Consider the following 12,225-nt stretch of genomic DNA (forward strand, 5'->3'; position numbering starts at 1 on the left):
ATTCCCACCGACCCCAATGCTTATTAAAGAAGTGCCATTCAGATGTAATGCTATAGATAATGTGAAGTCAGTAGTAAAAGCTAGTAATATGTATCAGCACATACTACATACAGTGGACTATACCACAAAACTTCCAGAAGAAGTGTCATTACTCAAAGCATGTGCCAAGTCTATTGCCTGAAAACTGGTACTGTTATTCACCAGAATGGGGTATCCCTAAAAAGACAATGTACTGATTAAGGCTCTCTTTTTTGTGTCATGGGTAATCAGCTATGCCAGTTAACTATTGAATACATTGGTCTATCATCTGCAGACTGATAGGTTAGTAGAAAGGCTCAATAAAACACTGAAATCCATGCTAATGGAAGATACTGATGCATATGGGAAGAGGGATTGGCTACTATTCTTTGTGCAGTTTGCAATAAGAAAGGTACTCCATGCTCAGATGGGTTCACCTCATTTGAGTTTTGTATGGCGAGTATCCCAGAGGACTGCTTAACATTGCTAAGAAAAACCTAGCCAGAAGAGAGGATGCCATTTAAAAGTTTGATATAATATATATATATATATATATATATATATATATATATATATATATATTTGTTTTTTAGAACATATCAGAGCTGTTAGTATGTGCATATCAGAAGAGCACCTGCAGAAAGCCCAAGAGATGCACCAATAAATTTATAGTAAACATGGCTGAATTGGACAATTTAACACATGGGGATCTAGAATTAGTACAAATACCCCCAACAAAGAACGTAGATTTGTGGGTAAGTAACAAGGGTAATCTGAGATTACTGGAATAATAAATGCAGTGTACTCAAGGTCAGACAGCCAGTAAAAAGAGAGATCAAACCTACCACATTAGTGAACTAAGTCATGGAAAGAAATAGAACATTTTAATTAAGCTTGCAAGCAGAAATTCACACATGGCAGACCAGATAATCCTGCTTGAAGTGCATTTAGAAGAATCCTTGTCAAAAGTACAAGAATAGGAAGTACAATAATTTATTTTAAGATGGAAATGAGTGTTTACAGAGCTGCCTTGGAGAGCTAAACTGATAAAACATAACAAGGAGACAACAACTGCAATAAAGATTAGGCTGAAACCCTATAGAGACACGGAGTCGCAGAACAAAAACGGTGAGAAACAAAGTTTAAAAGCTGTATAGACTAGCAGTAATAGGGAAATCACAGAGCAAGTGGAGTAGCCTTGTAGGGTGGCTCCTAAACTTGAAGGGAGTATCAGATTCTATAATGACTTTAGGAAACTTATAGCATTTGAAAGACTAACAGCTATCTAATGCCCAGAACTGATGAATTGATAGAAAACCTAAAAAAGGCAAAATACTTGGCAACACTAGGCTTAACAGCACCATGATGGAAATTCTGCTTACCTCTTCAGCTAAAGAAAAAAATAGCCATTGTAACCCCTGAAGGTTAAAATATTTCTTTAATCAGTTCTGTCATTTGATCTACATGCAATGTCTGTGACCTTTTAGAAGCCGGTGAATAAAATAATGAAGCCCCACTCATGATTTGCTGCTGCATACCTGGTGGATATGGTCATCCACTCAGAGGTCAGGCATCACAGTTGCCTAAAGTGCAGGCTATGTTAGAATGCATTAGATATAAGTGTAGCAAGGGTGGGACAAAGGGAGCACTGACAGAGGGTGCAAGATGTTAGGGGACATGATGGGGAAGTACATTTCCTGCACTGATTTGTGTGTACTGTGGCATTTCTGAATACAGGTACAGAAAGACACTTCACTATTGTGCTTCAGTGTTTCGTGTGTGTTAATGAACCTCATGGAAGGGCAAATCACTCCACAAAAACATTACAAAGAACCAAACTGGAGCGAAAAGAGAGCAGTAACAGTGCAAGGTCCACTAATAACTAAAACACGCAACAATAAAACAATAACAAAGATTAAGCACTTTCATCTCACTCGGAAGATTTCACCAGAATGCCTTCCTCAATCCCATCACAAACTGTATACCCAAACTCACCATTAATTAACTCAATTAATGTAAATAGTACACAATGTATCAGATGTAAATAGGCATACTCTTAAAATACAGCTAATGTGCATCTATTAAAACACATAAGAATATCACGCAGATTGTCACAGCAAGAGTACTGCTGTACAAAAATTCACCAAGTTGTTCTAAAATCATCCCTAAAATATTTTAGTAATTTACATTGCAGTTAAAATTGATTATAGTTCATTTTTCCAAAACTGTTAAAAAATGCATATACTTAAAAGACATTAGGGCCAGATTCAATAAAGCCTACATTAATCCCTGGATTTACTATCCTTCCATGCAGGACTAGCTTAGTCCTGCACAGAAGCAGCTGTTTAGGAGCATGATGGCAGCGCCCCATGCATATTAATGAATGCACGCTGCCTGAGCTCTTAATCCTACACGGAGCAAGTAAGAGTGCAGGGGTGTGTCTGAGAGCAGAGCTCTCAGAATATACATGCCCCTGCAATGAACAACAGCAGACAAGTCCAAAAAGAATGAGCGAGGCCACTTGTAGGTGTATGCATACCCCCAGCAACATCTCCCCACGTGTACAAGAGCAATAGTTAAAACAACAAATATAAAGATTTTTTTATAAAACAGATGAAATGTAACCATAGGTGCGTGGGTTTGCCCATCGCTTAGCTACGGTTAATGCAGCTTAAATGGCACAAGAAGATAAAAAGCAAGATATATGCAAATGGAGCAGTACAGCAATAGTGTAGTGGGCAGAGCATTTGCCTTACGAGCAGTCATTTAGGGTTCCAGCCCCACTGCAGCATACTCCATTTTCCATGTCAAATCACGTTATGACCAATATTTTTAGTTGCATAACCTACGAAATAACATATATTTGTGAAGTGGAGTACTGCATTAAATGCAGATGTGAGGTGTCAGTGTCATAATGTTGCAATGTCTACAGATAATCACATGCCCCATACAGTATATGTACACAGGAATCAGGGATACAAATGTAAGATTAAATATGTAATGAATGATAACTCCATACAGCTTCCAAATCCCCCACATTCCCAAGAACCATTAGACATCACTGTCTAAATCAGTGCAGTGGTAAGCAGGAGTAAGCCCATTTGCACGGGGTAAGCAATGCACACACAGGTTAAGCAATATTGAAGCTAGCTCTCTGTAGGCATATGCAACTGGAGGTTAGCAATGCTTACCTTCAGACAAACCCGTTTACAAGTGTCTTAATCATTCTGTATGCAACAGCCGATGTTTCAGCTGCAAGTCTTGAACCCAGAACCCTGTATACTACAGTCACAGTAGTTAACCACTAAGCCATCACAGCAGTACAGAATGCTGAGGTATCACCAAACAAATCCTCACTATAGTAAACTCAAACTGAACATGTGAAAGGAATCAATATACAGTCTTATGTTCTATAACCCACTACATAACATAAATATGTGAACTGGAGTACTGCAGTAAGCCCAGATGTGAGGTGTAATTGTAATAAAGTGTTGAAGTCCCCTAATAAACACAAGGACCCCATACAGTGTACGTACACATGAATCATGGATACCAGACACATATATAACATGTAATGAATAATAAATCAATGCCAAAAAGCAAATATAATGCAAAGTAAATATTAAGCAATGCTAAGCATTGCACAGGCCGGCTTAGTAGGTGTAAGCAATGTGTAGGCCAGCTAATTCAATTTGCCCAATGGTATACTCCTTTAAACAATGCCAACATTAGGTAAGCAGGTTTGCCCATAGCTTAGCCTTTTCAAAATCGTCCAAGCATGGCAAAGTCTTGGAAATCAGCCCTAATTAAACCCAACATGCTAGAATACATCTCATAACTGGTTGTAGCTTCCCCTTGCAGGCACCATGTCTAGAATGGGAGAAGGAGTGCAATTTCAGGTGCAGTGTTGGGGCATCCAGAAGTCCAGAGACATGGCAGGACTCCTTGTCAAAGACCATGAGTAGACACTGCTGCAGGGCCAGTACCAGGGTTCCAAATATAAAGTGGAAGCCTGGGACCATCTCACCTGTGACCTCACCAGTGCCACTGGCATACCCCGAACTGGTGAGCAGGTCAGGCATCACTATGCCGACCTGAAGCAGCGAAAGGGGGATCTCTTGGATCAGTGGATCCAAGAGGCTAGGATGACAGGGGAAGTCCTAGTAGTGTGTAAGTATCACTCCACTACTTGTTTAATAATTGCCAGCTCATGTATATTATGGATAGATATGGCTAAATATTCCTCTTATTTATTTTATTTACTTTATTTATTTATTTTATTTTACAATTGTTTACCGGGCTAGTCTAACTGGATATATTTCCATTTTCAGTAGAGGCCCGGGGAGAAAAGCTCCAATAGTAGCACAAAAAATTTATAAACAATTTTATCACACAATAAAAGAAAGGATGTCAAAATAGAAAGAAGTAATGTTAAAATGAAAAACATTACACTGAGAAACATTGAAATACAGGATAAGACAAGTCATTTTACAGTATGATACATGAGGTCATTTACAGTACATTAAAACATTGAATTCGTGCAGTAAGTTATTTTAATTTTACTAGTGACAGTTACTGTTTCCAGAGGGGTAAACAGTACTGTTTTGGTAAGAAGAGGCAATATAAAGATAAAAGTAGTGAAAGCAGAAGATTAGTCAGGGCTGCTGCAAGGGCATAACCAATGTGTTTTGAAGTATCTTTTGAGCTTTTGCTTAAAGAGCTGAAGGGAAGGTAGTAAAGTTAGTTCAGTTGGAAGAAGGTTCCAGGTTTTTTTCAGCAGTGTTGGAGAACAGGGAGTTACCTGCCAAGTTGTTGGACTTGATTGTGCTAGCTAGAAGTTTGCTAGAAGAGTGTAGGGAATTAAGATTTTTATAGGGGATAATGAGGTTAGAGAGTATAGGATTATGCTTTGGCTGGTAACATATCTTGTGGGCAATGGTAAGTTGGGAAAATATCAGAATGTTTTGTAGTTCAAACCAGCCTAGCTGCTGTAGATTCTGACAGTGGTGAGTTCTAAATATATTACCAGTGGCAATTCTGGCAATGTTATTGTAGGAGTTAGCTAGTTTGAGAAGATTATTTATTTAGGTTAGTATATATGGGTGAAGTGTAAAGAAGAGTTGAGATTAAATGAGAGTGGGCAATTGTGGTTTTAGCTATTGGAGTTAAGAAGGGCTTAATTCTATATAAGGAGCCCATTTTTCTGTTTACTGTTTTAATAGTGTTATTTATATGGCTATCAAAATTGAGGTTATTGTCAATTGTGATTCCTAACAGTTTGGTGGTAGAGTCAGGCGATATAAGGGTGCCGTTATTGGATTTGACTGAGAAATCTATAGGGGAGGACTTACTAGTAGGTGTAAAGAGTAAGAGCTTAGTTTTTTTGGCATTCCAAAGGAGGCAACATTTCAAGAACCATGCCTCTACTGTGTTAAATACCTTCTGAGTCAGAGATTGTAGTTCTGATGTGGAGTTAGCTGAACATATGAGAGTAGAATCGTCTGCATATTGTATGCAGGTGGCTTGAGGAATTGCTATATAAAGATCATTGATGAATAGTGAGAAAAGAAGAGGTCCTAGAATGGAGCCCTGAGGGACTCCAAATGTGGCTGGCAGGTGGGAGGATAGATTATTGTCCCAGATAACTGCTTGTTGCCTATTGCTAAGGTGGGACTTGAACCATTGAAGAGCCTGGGTGTCAAGAGAAAGGGATTAAAGGGTATTTATAAGCAGGGATGTCTTTATTATGGTTTCTATTAATAGACTCGGTGAATGATAAGAGAGCAGTGATGGTACTATGAAATGGCCTAAAGCTTTGCTGGCAGTTAGCTAGTATGTTGAGTTGAGTTAAGTGGTCTAATAGCTGATGGTGAATACATTTTCCATAACTTTTACTAAGGGTGATAAAAGGGCCATAGGCCTGTAGTTGGAATAATCATTAGCGTTACCACCTTTGTGTAGGGGATAATGTGGGAGATTTTCCAGATGCCTGGGATGGTTCCCTCCTTAATGGTTCTGTTTATAAGGATAGATATAGGATATGCAACTGCTTTGGCTACTTTTTGCAGGTATTCAGATGGTAACTGGTCAGCAGAAGGAGTACAAGGCTTAAGTTTTTGGATGATTTTATAGATGACAGTGGTAGAGATGGGTTGCAATTGGAATGTTGGGAGAGTATCAGGTATAGAGGTAGGGAGACTTGAGTTGTCTGTGAATAGTTGACTGGCTAGAGATTGTATGGTCTATGTGAAGAAGGTATTGAAGGCATTGGCAGTTTGATGTGGGGTATTATGATCAGCCCCCAGTGGGGTTGGTGTACTAGACTGCCCTGGGTGAAGGAGTCTATTGATGCTTGACCAGAACTTCTGTGGATTATTTTGTTGAGTTTTCTGTAGTTTACAATAGTAGTTCTTTTTGTCACTGAGCATTGCTTTTTTGTAATATTTCTCAATTGTCTAAAAGTTTGCTGCTCAGAGAAAGTCTGGTAGCTCTCCACTTAGCCCAAGATTTGTTCCTAAACAAAATCTTTTGTCTGGTTTCTTTTGAAAGCCAGGGGGCTGGTTTGGACTTCATTCTAATAGACCATTTAGATGCATGCTCTTTGAGGATAGTTAAGAATTTAGAGCTGAAATATTTAACAGCCTCTTCAAGTGGGAGAATTTTTAGGGGGTTCCAGTCATAGGCATTAAGTTCATTTTGGAATAGTACTGAGTTAAAGTGTTTGTTGGTCCATGAAATCCTATATGTGGGGCTGTTAGAAATGTCATTCTTTTGCCTTATAATGTAAGTCAGAGTATGATCACTTACATCATCAGGCAAAGTTCCTATCTTATAAGTTTGTTGATGTTTATTAATAAGAATCCAGTCTAAGGTGCTCTCTTTTTTGTTTGGTTTGTTAATTCTGGTTGTGATGGTGATTGTTTGACTAAATCCATGAAGATTAATATGGGAGGTAGGATTTTCAGTATTGACACATTTCCAGTCAGTATTGAAGTCATCTAGTATTATTGTTTCTTGTGGGTAAGTAGAGGACACACAGCTTAGAATATCCTCTATAGTATTGCTGTTATTGCCAGGAGGTAGGTAGATACAGATGATGTATAGGGATTTGCTAGGGTTGAGTTGAAATTTGGAGATAAGGACTTCAGCCTTACTATACTGAGGTGGGATATAAGGTATGGAGGAGATCTGAAGCCCATTTTTTAATAGAAGTGCTACTCCCCTGCCCTTACATTTTATGCAGTCTTGTCTCAATATATTATATCCTGGGGGGATTATTTCATTATCCTTAGTTCCAGGTTTTAACCAAGTTTCTGTAAGGCAGAAGATATCAAAGGAATGAGTATCAAGCAGGGCGTGGAGATGGGCAACTTTGTTGTTGTTAATACTGCGGATATTGAGATGTCCTATTAGTAAAGAGTTAGATAGTCTGGTCTGGGTTACAAGGGTTGAGGGATAGGAGCAGTGAGATTTTTCTGTGGTGACATTGGTTGGGTCACGGTTAGGGTGGATGTCACCATCTTTCAAGAATGGATTCTTTAGCCTTAAAACCAGGTTATATATATAGCTAGTTTGATATTTCACTTTCCTTACTGTGAGGTTATTATATTTAATGTGTGTGAGTCGATGGTACTTGGCTAGCAGGTAGCAGGGAGTGGATGTGATATTTATTTGAATATGGGTGAGGGTAGAAATTTGAATGGCTGTTTGTTTTGGGGAGTAGTTAAAGTGGTAATAATTCACTTTTTCAAAGGAGGTGAGGAGATAGGCTGAGGTGAGGACAGGTATAAATGTGGCTATGAGTATTAACTTGGTTAGGATAGATTGGTTAGACATATTGCTAAGATTACCTATACAAATACAATGGAGGTTAGACTGGGATAGGACAATAAAAGAAATATTAGTTATGGTTGAGTCTTTAAGAAGAGGGAACAGATAATGGTAAAGGGATAGGGTAAATTATAAGTAGAGGCACTTGAGAAGTTGGTAGAGGAGGGGTGTAGCTAAGTTGTGTAGATTGGTTGGAGTATAGGATAGGTAGGATGGGAGAGAGGGTGTGGTTAAGAAAGTATAAGTCTAGGAACAGTGGGGGTTGGTGGGAATTGGGGGCAGGGTAGGGGAGCAGAGTGAGCCCACAGGGCAAATGGAGCGGGTTGAGCCAAGTAGTAAAGGAAGAAGGCTGGTTTAGAGGAAAAACAATCAGTGAAGTTGGGAGGTAAGTTCAATGTAAGGTATCCAGGAGGTCAGGGACTAAAAAGTAGAGGGAAAGGAAAGATGATAAGGGTAAATTCAGTGGGAAAAGGGATAGGTACAGGTGATATCAGAGGCAGAATGAGACAAAATCTGGTTTAAGGACTAAAGTTTAAAAGCAAAGTAACTAATGGGCAATACATTTATTCTACTGCCCTCTAATGGTCACTCTTGATAATAGCAATAGAGTTTTCCCAAAGGAAGATCAAGAAGGATTGGAGGATAGGAGAGGAGAGAAGAAAAAGAAAGAAGAAAAGTAAATAAAAGCAGAGGAGAGAGTTTGTCAAGGAGGCTAAATGGAAGGTATAGGGAATACAGAATAGGAGACTATGGCTGCTGTTTGTCCTGGTAGGGAGCGTTCACTTGAACAAGACAAAACAGGATTTAGTTGCAATTAAAGGAAGTAAGGAGTATTTTACACATACTTCCAGATAACTATTCCTACTTCCCAAAGCAGTACAGCATAGGGAAGACAATGGCTCTTTTCATGTGCTGGGAGGAAGTATCAGTTACTTCACAGAAGTCTGGTATTTCTCTGGGCCTCGGGTAGTCAGCAGAACACAGAAGCTGAGGGGTTTAAAAAGGCAGGAGGGTTACATGCTTAAAGGGAAGTAGAGAGGGAAAAGGTTAAGAACATGTTCAATGCATACAAATGCAAAATTAAAGCAACAGCAGTTTTACACAGATATAGTTATACACAAAATAAGCAAAAAAGCTTTCAGAGTAATATTAGGCAAAGTCTAAATAATCAAAGACAAAGTCAGCTAGGATGCAATGTACTAAACAAACTCTAAGCTATTCTGTACAAAAAGAACCTATTTATGTGCTTCTCAATGAATGCTGGCCCTTTTAATTAACAGTAACCTTTAGATGAACAAAGTAACAACATATGATTAAAAACCATGGCTTATAAAATAAGAAAAGTAACAATCTAACCTGTATATTATAAACAAACTCAGTCACATATAAGCAAGAACGCTAAGATGTGTTTGTGTTAAACAGCCCTTCAGTACTAAAAACCAGACTGCAGCATATCCTGAGGGTTAAGGCGCTGGGAGCAAGAGTTTTGTTTAGCTCATTGGAAGAATAGTGTAACGGCTGGGGAGACTGTTTGCTTATGTGGTTCCTCCTAAGCTTTATTTAATTTAGCAAACTAATGGCATAATGGAGGAAAAACACAACCTGGTAAGCATAAAAGTAGAACCATTGCATACGTTAGCTTTTAATTGTACATGAGAGCTACAGATAAGTAGCCTGAGTTAAAAAAGCCTTACTATACAGTAAGAAAAGCAGAAACTAATTCAAAAAAAGAGAAACAAGCTAAAATTCTATAGATGGGTGCTAGACACTCAAGGGAGGTAGCAGCAATTACCTTGCTCGTTCAGTGATCTTAGTACAGTAAGGAAAAAGTGTGCAAATGACAACAATGCTAAAACAGGCTAAAGCCTTTTAAAAAAGTTTTAGGAAATTAAGGGTGGTAGCAGCAGTTACATTGCTCATTCAGTGCTCGTAATGTAGTAAGGAAAAGCTTGCAAATGAGTACACTATCTCAAAAGCAGGCTATATCCTTAAATGGATACTAGAATATCAAGGGAGATATCAGTAGTTACAAAACACATTCAGCGCTCCTCATATAGTAAAGAGAAAACGTGCGAATGACTAGACTAACGCTAGCTGATTCAGTTTACAATAGCTGGTATCGTAATATATGGTAAAGGAGGTGGTAAATGACCCAATACCCTGTTAACCCTCAGAATATGTAGAACAGGCAATAATCAAGTCAATATCCTGCGTTAATCAATACTTTACATTGTACACAGAGCATCCTTACAACCAGTAAGGAATAGGGAGACAACAGCCACTACTAAAATTGATAATGGATGCATTGCAACAGCAACATTTTAATTCCAAAAACAGCAAATAAAAGAGGGTATTGGCCTCTTATTTTTCTTTTTGTAGAGAAAAGACAAAAAACAGAGGAGAAGGTACAAAGCAGAAACTTACCATAAACGCTACCATCAGGGATACTCAGCAGCCAGGAGTGGGGCTAGGCTAGAAAGATGGTGCCCTGAAAGGATGCCTTATGTCCTTCACAGTGGCAAGTGAGTGGTCTGTGAACCAGGAGGCCCATGGATGTCACTTGGAGAGGTTGTGACGCAAGGCAGGTTAGTAATACTCTTGCATGTACTGTCATAGGAAATAAATCTAACAGTATTAGTAAGTTAATTGCCTGTATAAAACCTGTATTGTTTAAGGCAAGTACTGCATACACCAGAGAATATGGCAGGAAGAGTCTTATATAGGCTGTATGTAAATAAAAGCATAATAGCCTGACAACGAAGGTCTAACTGCTGTACTGCATGTTTTTACTCTGGTATAATATGGTAATGTAGATTTGCAATCACTTAATAGTACTGTTGTATTAAGCATTGTTACCTACACTGTACAACATAAATAAAAAATGAGTAGGAATGTTTGTATATGACTGGTGTTATCCCCAGAGGTCAGCTAGTATAACTGAGAGAGACATAGACAGAAAAGAGTGAAAAGACAGAAAACAAAATCCAAATAGCACAAGAAACTGAGATGTGAACTGTTGTATTTTTAGCACACACAGCCATGGTTCGAATCCTGGGAGTGGTAGTAGTCTGCATACATAATCATACCCCACAACTGTACATATATGTCCAGAATGTCCAGTAAATTGTCCCATATCTGCTGCCTGTCGCTGTGTCCCCCTGGGAAATCAGTGGGATGATCCCAGATGTATAGGCTGTAAATAGGAAATACAACTGATTGTCACACATCTATAAGAACAAACCTGTCACTCTAGTAACTCCCCAAACTGTTATGAGAGGAATAAGCCAAGTATGTCCCATCTACACCCCCATGTTATCAAGCTGTGACCAGAGTGTGTACAGTAACCGAGTGAGATGTAAGTGCATAATACTAATGTGAAATCTGATACTTTGTGTGGCAACATTCAGATAGTGCTAACAAACATTGCTCCCACAGGTCTGTCAGATACAAACACTGTGCCCAGAAATAAAAGAGTGATACCCTGTACTGGTACTGTTTACTTTGGTAATGTATGGCATTGTGAATGTTGCAGTTGCTCTGAATAATAAGCTATTACTCATCACTGTCACCCATACTGTGCTTCATAATCTAACTGTCTAGAAAATCCTGTATAAGAGTGTTGTAAGTCACTAAAGGTTGAAGAGGGCAATAGTCTACATATGTCCCGGTTCACCTGCATGTGGTCAAGACATGGCCGGAGTCCATGCAAAAAGAGATGGACAGGTATGTGCATAACATCAACCTGGAATCTGAGAGCATGTGTAGAAATATTTAGTCAGTGTTAACAAACAATTCATCCACAGGTATACCAGGTAAGAGGTGTATACTCTAGGTAAAACCAGTTCATGTATATAGTTGTTGACAGACATATCACCATCCAAACTAAGGTAATAGGGTAGTGTAGAAATACTTGTAAGGTACAGATAACAGCACTGACTAGGAAAGTAATGCGAACTACAGGAATATACTATTTATTAATTGACATCTTTCTCTCCCGCCCACCATATCTCCAACAATACAGTAAATATCCAGCTCAATTGGTACATGATGATTTCACTGTAATGTTGGGATATATGTCCTATTGTTTGATAATTATTTAAATCTGTTTCTATGCATATGCTATGTTGAAATGCTCCAACATTGGTGGCATGGTGCCATCAATGTAGCTGCATGCTGTTGTTATTACCACTGTGGTTCCATATATGCATGTGTTCTGTTTGCTATGCAACTGTTCCATATCTGGTGTCTGGGTTAATGGAAATATCTATGCATGCTGTTATACCTAATCCTGGAATGTGTTGACTATTACTAACCCACATATGTTGATAAAACATAAACACCATAGCACGTATGGGAATGCGGGTCCCAGCAGACCCA

The sequence above is a fragment of the Protopterus annectens genome, chromosome 6.part0 (assembly GCF_019279795.1).
Source record: "Protopterus annectens isolate FY-2018-M chromosome 6.part0, PAN1.0, whole genome shotgun sequence".
In the NCBI taxonomy this organism is placed as follows: domain Eukaryota; kingdom Metazoa; phylum Chordata; order Ceratodontiformes; family Protopteridae; genus Protopterus; species Protopterus annectens.